At 47.9% G+C, this 23,256-nt stretch overlaps 1 protein-coding gene and 1 long non-coding RNA gene across 11 annotated transcripts in view; one reads left to right on the plus strand and one right to left on the minus strand.

The window, feature by feature from the left end:
- The window catches only part of ELFN2 (extracellular leucine rich repeat and fibronectin type III domain containing 2), a 197,774-nt gene that overhangs the window by 157,593 nt on the left and 16,925 nt on the right, over nucleotides 1–23,256 (plus strand). The gene's annotated exons all lie outside the window — the stretch shown is intronic.
- On the minus strand, nucleotides 3,327–4,727 carry LOC128328327 (uncharacterized). Its single transcript, XR_008309141.1, has 3 exons — nucleotides 4,560–4,727; nucleotides 4,295–4,395; nucleotides 3,327–3,499 (listed from the first exon to the last, which is right to left on the minus strand). It is a non-coding gene; the product is annotated as an uncharacterized LOC128328327 (long non-coding RNA).

The raw sequence follows: 23,256 nt of genomic DNA on the forward strand, positions 1-23,256 counted from the left end.
CCTTGCAGGGCTTACTCAGGCACCCATTACCTTATCACCCTGGCTCCACTGGCACTTATGTTAACTGCCGTGCAGACATTCCTGTTAGCAACCGCCATTCTCATACATAATGACAGAAGAGAGGTTTTTAGAAGGTGGGGGCAAAAGATGTTGGCAAAAAGAGAAAGCAGCCACAATGCCCATCTAGCTGCAAAGAAATAACTGACGGGGAAGGTGCAAAAAAGAAAAGAAAAGATGGAAAAAACAGCAAGAAAGGAGGAAGGAAGGAAGAATGCTAGTGAGTGAAATTTTCTGGGGATGAAAAGAAATTACCATACGCCAGGATCCTGTTATTCAACCTAATTTTCAAAGGACTGCAGCTGTCGCGCTGAGATAATCTGTTAATTATAACAGTCATTGTGTTTTGGCAATGGAAAGAGAGAGAGGGGGGAAAAAACTTGAGGTGTGTGTGGGGAGGCAGCCATGTGTCAAAACGTATGGCAGGTGCTTGCTTTCTGGTGGGTGGGTGGGTCTGTGCATGGCAAGGAGGCCTTGGAAGTCCTGCTGACTCTTGCCTTCCAGGTGCTGGAGATGCTGGCAGGAGGGAAGGGGGGATATCTAATGGCTGGGGATGTTTGTAGTGTTCAGAGCACAGATGGAAGCTTGGCGGAATCAAGTATGTGGCCCAGCAACGTGTCGCCTGCGGACTATTTTGGGGTTCCCAACCTGTGGTCCTCCATCTCTTCCTGAACTACAACTCCCATCATGAATTGTAATGGAGGGTGATGATTGCTGCAGTTCAGCAGCATTTGGAGTACCAAACGATTCACATACTGCTTTCCGTCAAATGTTCTCAAAGCAGCTTACATAGAAAAGGATGCAATAAATAAATGAGGTGGCTTCCTGTGCACACAAGGTTCACAATCTAAAAAGAAACAAGACAGACACCAACAACAGTAGAGCTGCTATCCTGGGGTTGAATAGGGCCTGTTGATCTTCCCAGGCCCTCTCAGATGTCCAGAGGTCCAGGTAAAAGGATGGTTTTTGCCTGTGGGTGTCAAAAAGCTTAATCCACCCCTGAGCCTATTCCTGCATGAGGCAGACTGTTCCACCGTCTAACAGCTCCTCAGAAATTCTTCCTAATGTCTAGCAAAAGGCCATTGTGGCTGGGGATGATGGGAGTGGTAGTCCAACAATATCTGGGGATCCCTGGTAGCCAAAATTGGCTTCCTTGCCATTTCAACCCACCCTGCCCTCAGGAGCTCCTGAGTGAGTGGACTCCTTCATTCTCTTCCCTAAAGGTGGCAACTCTGTGTGCATCCTTAGAGTGGGTAGGCAGCTTCATTGAAGTTAGTAGGGAAGTTCTTGCAGGCAGAGGAGCTCCACGCGGCACGGGAGCCCCTGCACTGCAGGAGACAGTTTGATCATGGCTGATATCTCCTCTTGCAGATGCTGCTCCCCATGTCTGTATTGGGCTAAAGTGGGGCACTGGGAGCGTGAGAACCTCAAGGGGGTTGGACACCTTCCTTGCAAGAAAGGAGGAGAGCTGGTCTTGTGGTAGCAAGCATGACTTGTCCCCTTAGCTAAGCAGGGTCCACCCTGGTTACAAATGAATGGGAGACTAGAAGTGTGAGCACTGTAAGATATTCCCCTCGGGATGGAGCCACTCTGAGAAGAGCATCAGGAGGTTCCAAGTTCCCTCCATGGCAGCATCTCCAAGATAGCGCTGAAAGACATTCCTGCCTGCAACCTTGGAGAAGCCGCTGCCAGTCTGTGAAGACAATATAGAGCTAGATAGACCAATGGTCTGACTCAGTATATGGCAGCTTCCTATGTTCCTATGACTAATACATTTAGGGCATTTTTGTTTAGGAAAAAAGTCTACTATGAGTCTGTGAACAGGGGGAGACATAACATACAGTAGATGTATAAAATTATGCTTGGTGTAAAGAAAGCAGATAGAGGGCAACATCCAGTTAGATATGATTGAGTCCCATTGCAATGAATGGGACTGAAGTTAGCCATGACTAACTTGTCTTGTTGATTCACTGGTGCTTAATTATGTCTGACCAAATCTGGGTGTTGCCCCAGTATTTTTTTCCCTTCCTCTCTCATAATATTAGTACTTGAAGACATCCAGAGGAGTTGATTGACATTAGATTTAGGACAGACAAAATAAAGTACTCATTGACAACACTTATAATTTATGGGATGGGACCTGGAGCTCAGTGGTAGAGCATCTGCTTGCATGTGGAAGGTCTCGGGTTCAATTCCTTGCAGCAACTCTGGTTAGGGCTGGGAAAGACTCCTGCCTGAAACCTTTGAGAGCCCCAGCCAGTCAGTGACAGGGGCTCCCAACCTGTGGTACGCCAGATGTTGCTGAACTATATCCTCTCATCATCAATTGGTTGTGGCTGAGGATGATGGGAGTTGTGGTTTAGTAACATCTGGAGTACCACAGGTTAGGAACTCCTGGCATAGACAGTACTGAGCTAGATGGACCAATGGTCTGACTTGGTATAAGGCAGCTTCCTGTGTTCTTGTAATGTATGGAATTTGCAACCATAATAATAGTTGCAAATAAATTGTTTTTACTAACATTAATTAATTAATTAATTAATTAATTAATTAATTAATTAATACATGTCTATACAGCCCAAAACACAAGTTCTCTGGGCAGTTTACAAAACAATAAAAACAACCAATAAAAGATTAGAACATTTCAACAATTAAAAATAAAAAGTTAGAACTATTAAAACACAATTAAAACAGTATCTAATTAAAAGCCTGGGTGAACAAATGCATCTTGACTGCCCTTTTAAAAGTTGTAAGAGATGGGGAGGCTCTTATTTCAGCAGGAAGTGTGTTCCAAAGCCTCGGGGCAGCAATGGAGAAGGCCCGTCCCCAAGTAGCCACCAGATCAGCTGGTGGGAACTGCATATGAACCTCTCTAAATGATCTCAATGGACGGTGTGGTTCATAGTGAAGAAGACATTCTCTTAAATACCCAGGGCCCAATCTGTTTAGGGCTTTATAGGTTATAACCAAAACTTTGTACTCTGCCTGGAAACTTACCGGCAGCCAGTGTAGATATTTTAAGATAGGAGTGATATGGTCTTTCCGAGATGACCCAGAAACTCATTGAGATATTTATCTGTTTTATGAATTGTAACTGTTTTATATTGCTTTTATATTATGTTTTAACTGTATCTTGTCTGGAGATTTCTATATCAGACAGTATAGAAATACAATAGATAGATAGATAGATAGATAGATAGATAGATAGATAGATAGATAGATAGAAAGAAATGGCCACTGGATCCCATGGTTTTATTAATGAACCCCCTTTTAAAGCCATTGAGAGGTCTTCCAGCAGCTTGGCCCTGATGGCTTTATGGAACCTCCATCTTCAGAGACAGTATACCAGTTACTGGGAGCAACAGCAGGGGAAGATAGTGTCATGGTCTGCTTCTAGGTTTGTTTGTTTGTCATATTTCTAGACCTCCTGACATGTGCATCCCTAGATGGTGTACATAAGTTAAAATACAACAAATATAAAAACAGGATAAAATCATTAAAACAATTATGATATAAACCCAGTTAAAATTAATTAAAAGCCCAAGAAAACAGATGCATCTTAAGCATTCTCGAGCCCTGGGACAGCCACAGAGGAGGCCCAGTCCCGAGCAGCCATCATATAAGCCAGTGGTAGCTGCAACTGGACCTCCTCAGATGATCCTGATAGGCGGGAGGGTTCATGACAAAGGAGGCACTTTCTTAAATACCCTGGACCCGAGTTGCTAAGGGCTTTATAGGTAATAGCCAGTACTTTTATTTAGTTTGGAAACATAGCCATTGCAGTTCTTTTAAGTTTGGTGTTATATGGTCTCTCTGGGTTATACCGGAGACCAGTCTGGCTGCTGCATTCTGTACCAACTGTAGTTTCCAGACTACATACAAAGGCAGCCCCATGTAGAGTGCATTACAGTAGTCAAGCCTGGAGGTTACCAGCATATGTACCACTGTTCTAAGGCAATTTTTCTCCAGAAATTGGAGTAGCTGACGTATCAGCCGAAGCTGATAAAAAGTGCCCCTGGTCATTGCCCCAACTTGAGAGGCCAGAGAGAGTTTTGGATCCAAAGCGACATATTTATTTATTTATTTATTTATTTATTTATTTATTTATTTATTTTGATTTATATACCGCCCTTCCAAAATGGCTCATATTTGTTCTTTCTCGGGGAGTGTAACCCCATCCAGAACAAGCAGATCTAAACCATCAATCAAGTACTGACCCCACACCCCCAGTCTGTACCTTTGTCTTATTTGGATTCATTTTCAGTTTGTTATCCCTCATCCAGCACATCACTGCCTCCAGGCAGGCATTTAGGGAAGTTAAGCCATAACCTGATGAATCTGACATAGAGAAATAGATTTGGGTGTCATAAGAACAGCCCTGCTGGATCAGGCCCAGGGCCCATCTAGTCCAGCATCCTGTTTCACACAGTGACTCACCAGATGCCTTTGGAAAGCCCACAGGCAGGAGCTGAGGGCATGCCCTCTCTTCTGCTGTTACTCACCAGCATATTTATATTGGTAACTGCACCAAATCTCCTGCACCAAATCTCCTGATGACCTCTCCCAGCAGTTTCATGTAGATGTTAAAAAGCATTGGAGACGGTATGTAATCTTGTGGAACTCCCTACATTAACTCCCGCTTTGCAGAGCAATAGTCTCCAAGTGACATCATCTGGAATCTGCCAGAGAGGTAGGAATGGAACAATTGTAAAACAGTGCCACCCAATCCGAACTCCTTCAGACAACCCAGAAGGATACATGGTTAATGGTATTGAAAGTTCCTGAGAGATCCAAAAGGATCAACAGAGTCGCATTCCCTCTATCAATACCCAATTGGAGATCATCCATCAGGCCAACCAAGGCAGTCTCAACACCAAAGGCCACCCAGAAGCCATTTTGAAATGGGTCTAGATAATCTGTTTCCTCCAAGATTGCCTGAGGCTGAGAGGCCACCACTGTCTCAGTCACCTTGCCCAACCATGGAAGATTGGAGAAAGGTCTACAACTGACTAACTCTGAGTGAACCAGTGCAGGTTTCTTCAAGTAGTATCCTTAAGGCAAGGAGGTATCCTGTCCTCCCTCAGAGAAGCATTTATAATATGTAAAAGGCAACAGATGTATACAATCTGAAGAGAAACTGGAGTACGTAGAAGACCCTCTCTGATCCTACTGTTGACAGATGAAATGAGCCAAGTTGAACGAGGGTAAAGAGAACAGTTGGTAGGATGTAGAGTCCGAAGCAGCTTGTCCACATCCTCAGGAGTCACAGACTGAAAGTGAACCAATCTGATCCCATAAGAGGAGTTGCTGGACACCACCCTATTAGACTGCAATAAATGTGTAATCCAGTTAGGCCCAAATACAAGATACTAGCCGACCCCGCACAGAGCATCTATGCATTCTTTGGGGCTGGCGGTTACCTCTCCCCCACTTTTGCCCCAGTCTCTGCTTCTGGGCCCAGCCACCTCTCCTCCCAACTGCCACTTCTGCCCCCCCACTTTCTTTCCCCCCTCCTAGGCCTTGCCTCCACGGCTGGGCCGGGCCTGCCACCTCTGGCCTCCACAGCCGGGCCACCACTGCGGCAACCAATCTTCCTGGTTGTGCCTCAGCCAATCAGTCACGTCCGCCACCCAGGCAATCAGGTGGGTCCTCTTATGGGATCATTCCAAGGCACACCCATGAGAATTAATATAATAGATTTTATCCACAAAAAAGTCATTAAAAACACCAGAGCGAGTGATCTAAGGTTCGTAATTTGAGTTCAAGGAGGAGGGACACATACTAGCCCTGTCACAACCCTACACAACTCAACTGGATATTAACTTGTGGAAGCAATGAGGACAGAAAAGAACTGCTTCTTTGCCACCTGTATTGGCAGAGCATAGATCTTCAAATGTGCTCTGTGTTGTAATCTATCAGATTCATGACGAGTCTTCCTCCACTTGCACTCTAGTCATCTACTTTGCTGCTTCAGCTCCCGTAATTCTTCCAAATACCATGGTGCTAGTTTTGAAGCAAGTTGGAGAGGATGATTAGGAACAATTGTGTCAACTGCTCTAGTGAGTTGGTTATTCCATGTTGCACCAGAGCATCAATAGAATCATCAGCAGGGCCAGCTAGAAGCCCTTCCAAGGCTTCTTGGAATCCAATTGGATCTAATAACCTTCTCAGATGGACCAGCCTAATAGGTCATTCACCCCTGCAGAGGTGGGTTGTAGAGATGTGCACAGAACCGGTTTGGAGGCCTTTCATGGGTCCCTGAACCGCTTCGAAGAACCAGCGGTTCCGCCGGTGCGATGGTGGGGGGTGTCTAACTTTAAGAGCAGGGGAGGGTGCACTTAACCCTCCCGCCACTTTCCCCCTGCCATCGTCCGTTTTCAAGCCCATTGTGGGGGCAGGGTACCAATGTGCCTGTGCGTGCCAGAGACTTCCAGTCATACCTGGACAAGGCGGGCAACGGGGCGGCAAGTAGGTATGTGACCAGCATCATGCATCAGTCCCACTTGGGAAAGGCCCATAATAGTCACAACCTCTATGAACTCCTGAGCTGCTCTGGACAACCCAGTCCCAAAGTGAACATTGAAGTGCCCCACTACCAACAGTCTGGTTGGCTCCAGCGCCAACTCCGCACCTAGGCCCGTCAGCTCAGTTAGGGACTCTGCTGGGCAGCAGGGTGATTGGTACACCAACAGAAGTCCCAGTCTATCCTTGGTCCCTAGGTTTAGGTGCACACATTCAATATAGGCCAATTCCCTGACAGGGATCCTGGTAAGCGAGATAGTATTCTTGTAGACCACAGCCACCCCAGCCAGCCCACATCCTCTCACCTGCTCCACCACAAAGTATCCCACCGGGAGAAGCTGAGACCAGACTGGACCACTAGCTTCTCCTGTCCAGGTCTCCGTAATGCTTACCAGGTCGGCTCCTTCATCCACGATAAAGTCATGAAAGATCTCAGATTTATTTTGGACCAACCTGGACCGGTTTCACAGAAACATCTGGCTTGTCACTGTGGGAAACAGGATGCTAAACTAAATGGATTCTTTATATGACTGGAGCAGTTCAAGGTATTGCGAAGCTTGAGGCAATTAGACAAATACTGCCTTACTGCACAACCCTAGTGGGGGCCAGCCCCTTTGCAAACCAACCCTTGAAAGCAGGGAGGAGGGCAGGTTGCCAGCAGCCTCTTCTTCTCTCCTTGTGCTTCTTGCAAACTTTGCAAGGGTCAGATCGGTCCCAAATAGTTGCTCCAATGGCAGCAGTGAGGGGCATCCTGCCTCCCTGCTGGCACCTCCGTAATCCGCCACCTGAGGCAACTGCCTCACCTTGCCTCATGAAAGGACTGCCCCAGGGTATGATCCAGCTGGGCTCTTCTTATGTTCTTCCACACCAGGGCTGCACAACTTTGACCCTTCAGCTCTGGTTGGATTACAACTCCTGTTCCGTGCAGATTTTAGCCTTAGCCTTCATGCCTTCTCCATATCCCACAATGCCTCACCCAGCAGTTTAGCCTAGTTCCTTTAACTTCCCTAAATGACCTCTCTCTCTATCTCTCTCTCTCTCTCTCTCTCTCCTCCGCTCTTAGCCTTCTAAGCCCTGCCTCCTGGTGGGGGCTGCTGCTGAGGCCAGAGCAACTTCCAAGTACCCTATTCCCTTCAGGGCGAGAGTGACGCACACTGATTTATTACTGATAACTGTTGGGATGGATTCTGTAATCCCCCGCTGATCCACGCCGCCCCTTCTCCTGCCTAGCCGTGCCCCTCCCCTGCTGGCACTAGCTGCAGGCACTCCGGGTGGACCAGGGCAGATGCAAATCCTCCTTAATCTTTAATAATGACATTAATATGTACGGCAAATATTGTTTGTCTTTGTGTAACAAAAGCAGCCTCCCTCTGCCCTCCCTGGGAAGTGGCACATGAAAGACCTTTCCTGACTGTGTTTAGAACAGCCACAAATGAGATTTCCTCTTCTAAAACTCTCGCCTCTGTTTCACAGCTCCTGGTCGATCACAATTATCTCTTTGGGCTTGTGCTTCTTTTCTTTTTTCCTGGCTGCCTAGCGAATTAGGGATCTAAGCATTGCAGGGGGTTTATTTACATGATTGTGTGTTTTTATGTGTAGTTACCTTTGGCTTTGAAGGGCTTGGCTTAGCAAAGTTTTTCTCCTGGACTCAGAGGTGGAGGAGATATTCTTTGCTATGCCTCAGGCAAGGGGAGAGCGAGAGCGAGAGAGAGAGAGAGAGAGAGCAGGGGCATAGCTGGGTGGGGCCTGCTCACCCTTCTCCCCAGTGCCCCCCCCCCGAGTGAGGGAGATAATGAAGAAAACTGGACGGAGTGGAGTTGAGGGGCCCTCAGGAGCTTGGGGGCCTGGGTTAATTGAACCAACCGCTCAATAATAGCTATGTGTGTGTGTAAGTGTAAGGGGTGGGGGGGAGAAGGAAAAGAGAAGCAGCTCTGGATAGCCAGCTAAAGAGAGTGGATGATATCCAGACTACTACCGCTGTACCTTGCAAAAAGCAAAGATGCACAAGAAGGTCACACAGTGGAATGAATCCTCAAGGTTGCTCACTTGTGCTCTTGGATGGTCTGCGTGTGCAACAAGGGGAGCAGATGGTTTTGCATAACTCCCTGCAGTATATATGGGACAGGTTCACACATAGTGTGGAACCAACTTGCAAAGTTGGTAACTGACTTGTCTGTGACTGTCTGAACCCACACAAGGCAGGGACCTGCAGTTCACTCATGGCCACAAACCGAGATGTGTAATCAAGATTTGAAACTGGCTTGCCAAACCAAGTGCTGCTCCCACTGAGGTTCATCGCTTTTCGTGAACCTCTGGTTTGTTCCAGATGTGTCCGTTCCAGATGAATTGGAGGGAAGGGGTTTGACCAACCCCAGTTATAACAGAGCCAGCGTGAGCAGTCAAAGCTGAGCCCATAAAAGAGTAGCTTGGGACAGTTGTTTAAGATCCAAAAGCAAGTAAGCTTTTTTGGGGAAATGACATTCTTGGATAGAAAGCCTGAATGCCTGAACTTTCTATCTTCATAGTATACAGGTGAAACTCGGAAAATTAGAATATCGTGCAAAAGTCCATTAATTTCAGTAATGCAAATTAAAAGGTGAAACTGATATATGAGACAGACGCATTACATGCAAAGCGAGATAAGTCAAGCCTTAATTTGTTATAATTGTGATGATCATGGCGTACAGCTCATGAAAACCCCAAATCCACAATCCCAGAAAATTAGAATATTACATGGAACCAAGAAGACAAGGATTGAAGAATAGAACAATATCGGACCTCCGAAAAGTATAAGCATGCATATGTATTCAGTACTTGGTTTGGGCCCCTTTTGCAGCAATTACTGCCTCAATGCGGCGTGGCATGGATGCTATCAGCCTGTGGCACTGATGAGGTATTATGGAAGACCGGGATGCTTCATTAGTGGCCTTCAGCAATTCTGCATTGTTTGGTCTCATGTCTCTCATCCTTCTCTTGGCAATGCCCCATAGATTCTCTATGGGGTCAGGTCAGGTGATTTTGCTGGCCAATCAAGCACAGTACACTGTATACTTTTTGGAGGTCCAATATTGTTCTATTCTACAATCCTTGTCTTCTTGGTTCCATGTAATATTCTAATTTTCTGGGATTGTGGATTTGGGGTTTTCATGAGCTGTACGCCATGATCATCACAATTATAACAAATTAAGGCTTGACTTATCTCGCTTTGCATGTAATGCGTCTGTCTCATATATCAGTTTCACCTTTTAATTTGCATTACTGAAATTAATGGACTTTTGCACGATATTCTGATTTTCCGAGTTTCACCTGTAGGGGCGGAGTGGGGTGGGGGTGTGTTCCTTGACTAATGGAATCTGCAACAGAGCAGAGAGCAAGAATAGTCTGGGATCAAGAAGGGCTGCGTAATAGACCCTGAGAATATCAGTCTACCATTCAAAGAAAGCCAGATCAGAGAGAGAGACCAGAAGTGTGTAATAAAGAGCAAGATGCTTCCTCACTGTCATTACTCCTAACGATGCCAAGAGTTTGTGTTCCTGAAGTTCCATCTCCAATATTGCCATTGGGACCAATGGCTGTGAGGCAGTGCAAGACCGCCTTCTTCCAAGAGTTTCTGCCCACCCAACAAGGTTATCAGAGGTGCTTTTGCTTCATGTGCTGACGTTGAGAGAGAATAAATTGTTGTGCACATAGGACAGGGCCTCCTCTGTTGTTGCCCCCAGGCTCTGGAATGCTCTCCAAATGAATATCTGCTCTTTGACATCTGTGGCTGCTTTTTAGAAAAACAACAACTAAAGACCTTTTCATTTGTTCAGGCTTTGTTAGCGACTTGTTTTATAGGAGAGGCCTTTTGAAGAGGAGATGGAGATGGTCTGTGAGCCATCCTGAGCAGTAATGTACTGGAGGGACAGCATATAAATATTTCAAATATATAAAATATATTTTATGCTTTGGGCCAGGGTCCCTCCCTCTTGCAAAGTGGTCAGCCAGCAAATTATGTTGCCTCAACTGCACAACGTGGCAACTGTGATAGCCGTGAGATGTGGTGACGGTACCAGCCTAGTTGGTTTTAAAAGGAGATTAGCCATATTTATGGAAGAGAGTACTATCTACATCAATTGTATCTGTGATCGCTCCATGGAACCTCCATGTTCAAAAGCACTGTACCTCTGAAAGTCACTGTGGAGCAAATGAGGGTTATTGCCTTTGTGGGCTACATGTGGGCTTCTTGGGGGAATCTCTCTAGCTACTGTTGGAAACAGTTGTGGGATTAGATCGGGGTGTAGCAAGGTTGGAGTGGGCCCTGGGACAAAAAGGGAAGCTGGGCCCCTCCCTCCACCTATGCGCTGTCTTCTTTGGAGAGGCAGAAAGGGGAGAGCAAAGAGCCCCCTCTCTCAGCTGGTGAGCCCCCCTCAGGGGCCTGGGGACATCCCCCTCCATTCAGTTATAGCTACACCCCTGGATCAGATGGACCTCGGGTCTGATCCCACAAGGCAACACATACCATTTTTATCTTCTCAACTTCCCTCCACGTCCTTCTCTTTGCTCTGGGTCGGCATCATGGGAGGTGGCTGATATTGCTCAGGGGGCCAGATTCTGGTCTGTGGCCTCCAGTTGCTGATTACTGCTAATAAAGAGGAAAGTATTACTCATTCTGTAATGAAAATTCACCCTAGTTAAAAATGTAGACACTTTTGCTGCATGTACCCAAGTGGCTAGAATTTTGTGTCCAGGGATGTAATGCAGTTCGGAGGTTGTAGTCTACATGCTGATATTTGTGCCAGTGCAGTGTTTGTGTGTGTCTGTGTCTGTGTGTTTACATTATAGCATGCAAATGTCCTGATTCGAATGCAGTTTTATTTATTTTTCTCCAAACTCATTTCTTCTCTGAAGATTATCCTTGCAGCAAGGTGACAGTGCCGCAAGGATCTTTGCAGCAAGGCCCTGCGAATGCAATGTGCATTCTAATGCTGCACGTTTCCCCACAACCACCGAACGCCCACCATGCTGCCTCTGTGAATCCCCGCACAGTCTGATCCACACTGCTTGTGGTGTGTGCTGTGGTGCTGCACACTTTCCCCCAGCAGTGCCCAAGCTGCGCAAAGCGGTCTCTGTCAGCAAAACGTAGCCTGTTGTGTCTGAGTTTCCAGCCTTGTAAGCATCTCTGTAACAGAATGCAACTGGTACTCTCTGAAGCTCATGCAGTGGGGGCCCAAACACATGGCAGCTTGTTTCGGCTGTGTCTCTGTTTAACTGTCATGGCTTCCCACAAAGAATGGTAGGTTGGGGCAAATGCTGAGCAGTGTTCCCTCTAACAGAGATCCCCAGATGTTGTTGACTACAACTCCCAGAATCCCCAGCTGCAATGGCTTTTGCTTGGGGATTATGGGAGTTGTCGTCAACAACATCAGGGAGTCCCTCTTAGAGGGAACACTGGTGCTCAGCATTTGTTAGCCCTGAGAGCCCTCCTTGCAGGACTTCAGGATCGAAAATAAAAAGACCAACATGGTTATGATGCCTTTACATGAATCTATGGTGCAGCAGCAACCACGCTATACTGGCCAGCATGATGGGCAACCCTACAGCAACGCTAGGGACCCATTGGGGCTGCTGTGGAACTTGATGGGGAAGCCCCAGTGGGGCAGCACAACGGAGCTGCTGTGGAACGACTGAAAATAGAGTGGTTCAAAGTTGTTCTGGAGCAGCCCCATCCCGCTGCATCAGGCCTGCACAACTTTGGCTCTCCAGGGTCACAGGCAGAGGCATTTCTCATCACCTGCTACTTGATCCTAGCTGGAGACACTAGGCATTGAACTTGGGGTTGGGGCTATAGTGCAGTGATTGTGCTACAGCTCGATAGGAGGAGAGCTGGTCTTATGGTCGCAGGCATGAATTGTCCCCTTTGCTAAGCAGGGTCTGCCCTGGTTGCATTTGAATGGGAGACTACATGGGAACTCTAAGATATTCCCCTTAGGGGATGGAGCCACTCTGGGAAGAGCATCTGCGTGTTCCAAGCCCCCTCCCTGGCATCTCCAAGATAGGGCGGAGAGAGACTCCTGCCTGCAACCTTGGAGAAGCCGCTGCCAGTCTGTGTAGGCAATACTGTGCTAGATGGACCCATGGTCTGACTTGATATGTGGCAGCTTCCTATGTTCCCAATGTTCCCGTCTGCTAACTTTGCATACAGAAAGACCCCGGTTCAGTCTCTGGTATTCCAAGGCAGAGCTGGGAAAGATTCCTAACACTAAGTCAGTCTCCAAGTTTCCTATTTTCGAAAGCAATGCTGCTCCCTGTAAGTTGAGTGAAACATATAGGGAGCAGCATTGCTTTTGAAAATAAGAAACTTGGAGACTGACTTAGTTCTTGTGGTGGAACTAATGAGAGCCATTGGAGGCACAAGGCATTACTGAGCTCCGCTCCTTGAATAGATACAGAAGTCTATTTGAAAGTACTTGAAGACCGAGAAGCACACTTCTTCTGACTGAAGAAGCATTTGAAACCTTGCATAAGCAGGGCAGTCTCCACAATTAGACTATTTTAGCATTCTGGGAAAGACTCCTGCCTGAAACCTTGGAGAGGTGCTGCCAGTCAATGTAGACAATACTGAGCTGGATGGATCATGGTATGAGTCAGTATAACACAGCTTGCTATGCTCCTATATTCCTAACTTGGGATCTTCTTAATGTAAAAAATATGCTCATGACCCTCCCAAAGCACATAGCCCACACGCCCCAAAGAAAAGCGTGACTGTGTGCAAGGCATAGCCTAGACCAGGGATTCTCAACGTTGGGTATCCAGATGTTATTGGACTTCAACTCCCATAATCCCTAGCCCCAGTGGCCTTTGGTTGGGGATTATGGGAACTGAAGTCCATTAACACCTGGGGACTCAATGTTGAAAATCCCTAGCCTAGACCAGGGCTGCACAACTTTGGCCCTCCAACTGTTTTTGGATTACAACTCCCAGCATCCCCAGCCACTGTGGCAATTGTCAGAAACTGTGGGATTTGTAGTCCAATATCTGCAAGGTCTGACATTGTGGAACCCTGCATGAGGCCACTGGGGCTACCTTTCAAGTTGAGCAGCACCTTAAAGGGTCCGTAATGCCAGTGTAGGGCCATCATATTGCCCACTGTGTACAGTGCTGGTCACCCCGCAGAAGATGGTGCAGAAGAAGGCAACCAAAAGATGGGGAGGAGGGGGAATCATCTTCCCTATGAGGAAAGGCTAAAGCATCTGAAGTGTTTGACTTGTGGGAGGTGGGAGAGTGACAAAGGGAATGGGCATAATTGATGCTTTTCAAATTATGTATGTTATGGAGAAAGTGGAGACAGATATATGTTCCTTCTCTCAGAATACTAGAATTCGAGGTCAACAAATGAAATTCATTGGCAGGGCACAGCACATAGTTGACATATGGGATTCATTGCCACAAGATGGGTGATGGCTACCAGCTTAAGAAAAGCCTATCAATGGCTACTAGGCTTGAAGGCTATAGGCTACTTCCAGGTTCAGAGGTAGGATACCTCTCAGTTCCAGGGGAGCAATGGCAGGAGAGGGGACATGCTTTCATCCCCTGCTTGTGGGCTTCCCAGAGGCATCTGGTGGACCACTGTGGGAAACAGAATGCTGAACTAGATGGGCCTTGGCCTGGTCTAGCAGGGCTCTTAGCTTTAAGCAAAAACAATGGCTGCACTGCTTTCCCTTGGAGGGACAATGATTTCTACCTCACTACAGGTTAGAGATGTGCAGGAAATGAATTTTTTTTATTTGTTTCAAATTTGAATCAAATTCTGAAAATTCATTTTGAATTTGAATCAAATTCAAATCAGGTCTGAAAATTTGATTCAAATTTGAATCAATACGACCCTGTTTGGGTGTCTTTTCCTTTCCAAACAGGGGTTTTTTTAAGGGGCCAAATGGGTTTTTAAAGGTGGCAAACAGCTCTCCAATCGAATTCAAATCAAATTGCCCTTTTAAGTGGTGATTCATTTTGAATTCAGATTTGAGTTGAATTGATTCGAATTGTTTTTGCACATCCCTACTACAGGCGTTAATCAGCTTAACACAATCAGAGGCATCTGGTGGACCACTGCAGGAAACAAAATACTGGACTAGATAGGCCTTGGCCTGATCCAGCAAGGCTCTTCTTACATTCCTGTGTTCTTAACTTTAGTTCTCAGAGTTCCATGGGAAGTGGAAATGCCTATTAAATGAGTTGTTGCTGGCAGTTCTCAGGCAGGTCACCTTGTTCTTGATTGGAACTAGATGCTGGATTCAGGAAGGTGCCAACAAGTCTACTTGAAGCAGACCCATGGGAGAATGTGGCTGGGGCTGAAAATAATGGGCAGAGCTGTTTATTAATCTCCTCTCCCAAATGTTCAAATTCTACATTCATACTTCCTGTGAAGGTGACTGGGCATGTGGCCCTCATTCAGATCATCTTCTTTCTCTCCAACCTCAGTGAATTGGTTTAATTAGTTGAATTCAAATCCGCACAACTAGTCTGTCTCAATGCTGCCTAACTGTAAGCTGCTATCCTGTTCCCTAGTTACATAAGTAAGTTGCATAATGAGGAATTCACAAGCAGCCTTACAAATCTGGAGTAGCTGCAGCTTGCAAATAGATACATTATCTATGCCTCTTTCAATATCGATATATACTCCCTGATTTTCCTTGTCTCAAAGGCTGGGTTAGGTAACTGTAATGCCTTTGAAAACTTTATATCTAAAATAGCCATTAAAACCAGACGTACGCAGAATAAAATAATGCATTTTAATTTAATAATATTAAGGAAATATTATTTTCACATTTCCATCCTGCTTTTCCTTTAAAGAGCCCCGGATCAATGTACATGGTTATGTTTATCCTCACAACCACCCTGTGAGGCAGGTTCGGCTGGCCAGAGTTCCCAAGAGAGTTTCATGGCTGAAGAGGGATTTGAACTTGGGTCTCACGTTCTAATCACGACACCATACTGGTTCCCCAGAAAAACTGACCCCAAATGACCACAGTCTACCCAATGGCAGATACTTGGTTATGTTCTTATGATGAGTAACAATTACAAATGATAGATTATTGAATGGATAGGTAACCACTGTCAAACTTGGAACTGAAACACAATAAATATTAGAGACACCTGCTCACATTTTAACTCCATGCGTAATCCCAGCATCTGGAACAGGATTGTGCCACTTCCCCCATCACCTTCCCATTCTACTTGTCCCTGTTCCTATGATCGCTGCTTGTTGGGGCAAAGGTGAGCATGGGGTTTCTATGCTTGCACAGCTGTATGCACATGGACCCATCCATGTGCTTGGGGTTCCTGTTTGCATGGGATTTTGTAGATTTACATCTGTGTACACACACACACACACAGACACACACACACACATTTTTACTTTTGCCCCAAAACATCAGAGATGGGACCAGATGAGAAATTCTTCCCTCCCGCCCTCTTATGTTGTTTTTGGTTAATCCATCCATTGATCCAGGCCAGTTTTTGAATGGGGCTTTAGTTCCTTGTATTCCAGTCACGGGATAGAGGTGGGGCTAACAAACAGCCAGGAGCAAGAGCACTGAAGGCAGACTGCACTGCCGGTCTTGTGGTAGCAAGCATGGCTTGTCCCCCCTTGCTAAGCAGGGTCTGCCCTGATTGCATATGAATGGGAGACTACATGTGTGAGCACTGTAAGACATTCCCCTTAGGGGATGGGACCGCTCTGAAAGAGCATCTGAGGTTCCAAGTCCCCCCACTGGCATCTCCAAGATAGGGCTGAGAGAGACATCTGCCTGAAACCTTGGAGGAGCTGCTACCAGTCTGTGTAGCCAGGGCTGCTCAACTTTGGCCCTCCTGCAGATGTTGGCCTATGACTCCCATAATCCCTGGCTATTGGCCACTGTGGCTGGGAATTATGGGAGTTGTAGTCCAAAAACAACTGGGGGAAATAAGTTGAGCAGGCCTGGTGTAGACAATACTGAGCTAGATGGACCACTGGTCTGACACAGTAGAAGGCAGCTTTCTATGTTCCTATGCACTTGCCTCTCTGGAAATCTATATTATTATTTCTCCTGGGTGTGCCTTTGAATGTGCGTCCCGGTGCCCGGCCTGATTGGCTGGGCGGCGGAGGCGCCTGATTGGCTGGCGCACCCAGGAGAATTGGCTGGCGGCAGGCCAGGCCGTGGTGACGGTGGCTGCGAGTCTAGCCCGGTCGCAGAGGCGGCACTCGGCCCGGCAGCCTGGGCCCATCCCCGCCTGGAGACTGGGGCAGAAGGTGGGGTGGGGGGAGAGGTAGCCAGCCCCGAAGAGGTTGGCCGCAGAGGCTGGCAAGTGGCGGCAGTGGGCCGTGGAGGTGGTTCTTGGTGCGACGGGCCCATCCACAAAGGTGGAATTCGGCCTGGCGGCGGGCCAGGCTACAGAGGGACTGGGCCCGGCTGCAGAGGCAGCTCTCGGCCAAGCGGTGGCAGGACTGGCCGCTGAGGCCAGGCTCCCATAGGAGGCTGGGGTGGGAGGGAACCATGCAGCGGGACTTCCCTGTTCGCCACCCGGGAGGAGGAGCAGCAGCGGGGCCCTTTTTGGCCGCCCGCTGCCTGGTAAGGAGAGTAAAATGGGGAGGAGGGGAGGGGGATAGTGGGGGAGGGGGGAGGGCAAGAGTGCGGGGGGAGGGGAGGGCAATAGAGCGGGGGGAGGGCAAGAGAGTGGGGGCAGGGGGCAAGAGAGAATGGGTGGAGGGGAGGGCAAGAGAGCATGGGGCAGGGGGGAGGGCAAGTGGAGCGGGGAGGGCAAGAGAGAGTGGGGGAGGGGGGAAGGTAAGCGAATGAGGGGAGGGCAAGAGAGAGTGGGGCAGGGGGGAGAGGGAAGGGCAGGAGAGAGGAGCAGGGGGAGGGAGAGCAAGAGAGAGTGGGACAGAGGGGAGAGGGGGAGGGCAGGAGAGACTGGGGCAGGAGGGTGAGAGAGAGTGGTGGGAGGGGGAGGGAGAGCAAGAGAGAGTGGGGTGGGAGGAAGTGGAGGGGGCAAGAGAGTGGGGAGGGAGGGGAAGAGCAGCAAGAATGTAGGGCAGAAGGGAGGAAGAGAGGAGGGAGAGTGGGGCAGGAGGGGGGAACAGCCGGCCCCCAAGAGCGCACAGATGCCCTGTGCGGGTTGGCTAGTAATATCTGTTTCAATAAACCATTAATATTCCTGATTCAACTCCACTGTTTTGTCCTTGTGGTGTAGCACAACTCTTTCCTCTGGATTCTACACCTCCCTTCCTTCACTGGATCTAAAGACAGAGCCATATGTGAATTTAGGGCTAAAGCAGGGAGAATACAAAGGATGATTAATACCAGAGCACAGCACACAGGAAGCTGCTTTATACTGAGTCAGATCATGGGTCCATCTAGCTCAGTAGAGTCTACAGGGGTTCTCAGCATTGGGTCTCCAGATATTATTGGCCCAACTCCCATAATCCCCTGCCCCAGTGGCCTTTGGTTGGGAATTATGGGAGTTGAAGTCCAATAATATCTGGAGATCCAACGTTGAGAATCCCTGGTCTACACTGACTGGCAAGGGGGACTTCTCCAAGTCTTCAAGCAAGAGTCTTTTCCAGCCCCACCTAGAGATGATGGGGATTTAACCCGGGACCTTCTGCATGCAAAACAGATGCCCTGCCACTGAGCTAGGGCGCCACCCCCAAAGCTGTCATACATGGGTCTCTCTTCCAGGCACTGACCATACCAAGACCAGCTTAGCTTCAGCAAGGTGGCTGGTTCGTGTGCCCTTAGACCAGGCCTGCACAACTTTGGTCCTACTGCAGATGTTGGGCTATCAGTCTGGGGGTGCTTCCGGACACAAAACTCTCCCTGGTGTCCCAGGTTGAGGCAGTGCCCAGAAGTGCCTTTTATCAGCTTTGGATGATACACCAGCTGTGTCCATTTCTTGAGATAAATGACCTCAGAACAGTAGTACATCTGCTGGTCACCTCCAGACTTGACTACTGTAATGTGCTCTATGTGCGGCTACCTTTATACGTAGTCCGGAAACTGCAGTTAGTCCAGAATGCGGCAGCCAGGTTTGTCTCTGGGTCATCTCGGAGAGACCATATCACTCCTATCTTAAAACATCTACACTGGCTGCCGGTAAGTTTCCAGGCAAAGTACAAGGTTTTGTTTATAACCTATAAAGCCCTCAACAGCTTGGGCCCTGGGTATTTAAGAGAACGTCTTTTTTGCTATGAACCACACCGCCCATTGAGATCATCTGCAGAGGTTTGTCTGCAGTTGCCACCGGCTTGTCTGGTGACTACTCGGGAACGGGCCTTCTCCATTGCTGCCCCGAGGCTTTGGAACACACTTCTTGCTGAAATAAGAGCCTCCCCATCTCTTATGACTTTTAAAAAGGCAGTCCAGACACATTTGTTCACCCAGGCTTTTAATTAGATATTGTTTTAATTGTGTTTTAATAGTTTTAACTTTTTAAATTTTAATTGTAGAAATGTTTTAATCTTCTTATTGGTTGTTTTTATTGTTTTGTAAACTGCCCAGAGAACTTGTGTTTTGGGCGGTATAGAAATATACTAAATAAATAAATGAATAAATATCATCCCCACAATCCCTCACTGTTGGCTCTGTGGCTAGGGATGATGAGAGCTGTAGTCCAAATACAGCTGTAGAGCGGCAGTTGTGTAGCCCTGCCTTTGGCTGTGCTCTAGTGAAACCAGTGAAAATAGCCGCCCAATGAGTTGCAAATTCCGTAGCCATGAACAGAGAACAATGCACTGACCAACAGGAAGCAGCAACTAAGGAACAAAAGGCACTTTGTGCATTGATGTGCTGAAAATTTCAGAATGGACAAAGAAGAAGGTGAAACCTTTGTTTAGGGTTTTCAGAATTTTTGGCCCATTTGGGGAGGTCACAAGAGTTCTCCCAGAAAGAGCATCATTGAGTCTCCAGGCCATCCTGCAAGCTAAAGGACAAGGCAGAGAGTCTAAGGCACAGAGGAGAGGAGAGGAATGAGAGGCCCACCACAAGGAGCCAGTTGATTTCTTTGGGCATCCTGCATTGGGGAGGAGAACTGGCCTTGGGGCAGCGAGTGTGAATTGCCCCCTTTGCTAAGTAGGGTCCACCTTGGTTTACATTTGAATGGGAGACTATATGTGTGAGCATTGTAAGAAATTCTTCTTAGGAGGTGGGGCTGCTCTGGGGGAACACTTGTATGCTTACATGCAGTCCGCAGAAGGTTCCATGTTCCCTCCCTGGCATCTCCAAGATAGGGCTGAGAGAGACTCCTGCCTGTAACCTTGGAGAAACCACTGCCAATCTGTGTAGACCAGGTCTGCTCAACTTAGTCCCTCCTGCAGATGCTGGCCCATAACCCCTGGCTATTGGCCACTGTAGCTGGGGATTATGGGAGTTGTAGTCCAAAAACATCCTGGGGGGTGGGGGCAAAGTAGAGCCGGCAGAGACAATATTGAGCTAGATGGACCAATGGCCTGATAAGGCAGCTTCCTTGATTCCTAAGCAGGGAATAGGAAGATCTAGAGACCTCTCTAGGGCTAGAGACAGGTGTACAATCCAAGAATGGGACCGGAGGAGAAGAGGGGAGGGACTGAGCTGGATAGCCTACTATGGGCTTGTTTTGACATCTCTATAGCACTTACATTTATATACCGCTCTATAGCTGGAAGCTCTCTAAGCGGTTTACACTGATTTAGCATATTGCCCCCAACATTCTGGGTACTCATTTTACCGACCTCGGAAGGATGGAAGGCTGAGTCAACCTGAGTCAATCTCTATGGCAGCCATTGAGCACTGAGCAAGTTTTGTCAAGCAAAAATGTCTAACGGGGAGGCTCTTAGCACTGTTCATGCAGTGGCAGAATAAGTGCTTGCTTCTTCACGCCCTCATTCCCTTGGGGGGAGTCACTGAAAGCTGCATGCAAATTGCACATTCCCAAATGCATGACTCTTTTATCACCAGCTCCCTCTTGGTTCACCTCCTTGTGACAGCCCTCTGCCCCTGACCCGAGTCACCTTCTTTGCTGGGCAATGGATGAAGGGCAGGCACCTATCTGTGGAAGCTTCGCGTTATTGCAGGAACGGTAGTATCAGTGCCGGAGGAAGCTGCAGCAAGAGAAGAAAAAAGGACCATGTTGCAAGAAGTTCAGCGCATCTTTCAGCTGTATCCACTCCGTGGCATGTGCAGTGTAGCTTTTTGGATTTGTTTAGGGCAGGGTTGCACAGCCCTCCTGCAGATGCTGGACTACAACTCCCATAATGCTTGACTGTTGGCCACTGTGGCTGGGAATGATGGGAGTTGTAGCCCAAGGACAGTTGGAGGGGCCAAGTTGTGCAGCCCGGGCTTAGGGCTAATTTGCAAGTTAAATTAAATGTGCAGTTTCCCTTGATTACTTAAACAGTAGGTGTAGGAGGGGTCCAATCAGGACCATACAGCATGGGGAGGGGGTGCTTAACCCTTTCCCCTTACATGATGGCCCCAGTTAAAATTCTCCACCCCTGTCTCGAAGTTGCTATTATTCCCAGCAGGGAAGCTTCCATAACCCTGGGAGTGAAGCTTCATAGTACCCACCCAAGCTTTCCTCCTGGAGCCAATAACAGTTTGGGGTGTGTGATTGGGGTGGGGAGTGTCGCAGTGCAGGGAGATAGGGGTCAATATCTCCTTCTTGAACCCCATGGATTCAAAGGGGGGGTGTCTTGCACCTGCTACATGTGTTTAACAAAAACCCCAGGGCCAACCTGCATTGACATATTGGCTGGAGATGGTGGAAGTTGTCGTTCAAGAACAGCTGGAGAGCTAAAGTTGCCCACCCCTGGTTTAAAAACGGGAGTTGGCTGTGTATGTGAACACTGGTCTCGATGGTGAAACTCTGGTCTGATTACACAGACCTGCCCACCTGTCATTACTGAATCCTATCTCAAGCCTATTTCAAGCTCCAAGATCATATGCCCAGATCATGCCCTGTGCTCTGTGTCAATTACTCCAGAACCCCTTGTTTTGTATTCCACACCACTTAAGGAGATTAGAATCTTCCCTTTGCTTATAAGCATTCATTGGAAGGAGGGGAAGAATCGATCAGTTTAAATGCCTGGTCTTCTGTCCCCTTGGTTTAAGAACAGTTTGATTGGGACAGGACTTGGACCTTTATTATTCGTATTCGTATTAGTATATTTTCATTGCTCCAGAGAGCACAAAGTGGCATAAATGCCCCCACTTCCATCCTCATCACAGCAGCCCTGTGAGGTAGGCTAGCCTGAAAGACAGTGACTGGCCCAAAGTCACCCAGTAAGCCAGGGCTTCTCAAACTTTGGTCCCCAGATGTTGTTGGACTATGACTCCCATCATTCCCAGCCATGATGATGGGCGTTCTAGTTCAACAGCCTTTGGTGACCCAAGCTTGGCAACCCCTGAGCTGTACTGACCGGTAGCAGATGAGTGTACTACTGAGGGCTATTGCATGGAGTGGGGCGGGTGGGGGGGGGACACAGGGAGTTGCCTTATACTGACTCAGACCATTAGGTCCATATAGCTCAGTATTGTCTACACCAGGGATTCTCAACGTTGGGTCCCCAGGTGTTTTTGGACTTCAACTCCCATAATCCCCAAGCAAAGGCCACTGGGACTGGGGATTATGGGAGTTGAAGTCCAATGACATCTGGGGACCCAACATTGAGAATCCCTGCTCTACACTGACTGGCAGTGGCTTCTCCAAGGTTTCAGGCAGGGGTCACTCCTAGCCCTACCTGGAGATGCTGCCAGGGATTGAACCTGAGACCTTCTGCATGCAAAGCAGATGCTCTACCTCAGGGATTCTCAAGCTTGGGTCCCCAGATGTTGTTGGACTTCATCTCCCATAATCCCCAGCCCCAGTGGCCTTTGGTTGGGGATTATGGGAATTGAAGTCAAGCAACATCTGGGGACCCAAGGTTGAGAACCCCTGCTCTACCTCTGACCTATTGCCCCTCCTGTAACTGACTTTACAGCAAATCTCTTTTGCCGCCATTGTTCACATCCTCAAGTCCGTTGAACCCAGGCAGTTTTCCTTCCTAGGAAGACGCATGAGCTTTGTTACTCTAAATGCAGTCACACGATTCTTATAAATAAGGCCCGTCAGAAGAATGATGAGGCCTGCTCAGAGGTCATTCATCTCATCCAGTTTGCTGCTCAGCTAGCACCAGCTGCCATACCGCGCAAGGGCCCATCAGCCCGGGAACGTGGCATGCACACAGGTTGCGCAAGCGATGGAAACTGCAGTGTTATACAAGAGAAAGCCTATTGGAAATAATGGGCGCACTCTTGTGTGAGGGGTTTTTTTTGCGGGGGGGGGGGAATTGAATGCATTCAGTGTTTCTGGACTGACGTACTCTTGTGTGTTATGTCAGCCACTAATGGCTGTGATCCGTTGTGGCTGAGGATGATGGGAATTGTAGTTTGAGAACCGCTGCAGTAAGCTTTGTTGCTGACCAGGGATTTGAACCTGAGCCTCCCTGGTTTGAGTCCAGCACTCTGACCATAGGAACACAGGAAGCTGCTTTCTACTGAGTCAGACCATGAGTCCATCCAGCTCAGTGTTATGTACACACTGGCAGTGGCTTCTCCAAGGTTGCAGGCAGGAGTCTCTCTCAGCCCTATCTTGGAGAAGCCAGGGAGGGAACTTGAAACTTTCTGCTCTTCCCAGAGTGGCTCC

The sequence above is a fragment of the Hemicordylus capensis genome, chromosome 5, assembly GCF_027244095.1.
Source record: "Hemicordylus capensis ecotype Gifberg chromosome 5, rHemCap1.1.pri, whole genome shotgun sequence".
Lineage (NCBI taxonomy): Eukaryota > Metazoa > Chordata > Lepidosauria > Squamata > Cordylidae > Hemicordylus > Hemicordylus capensis.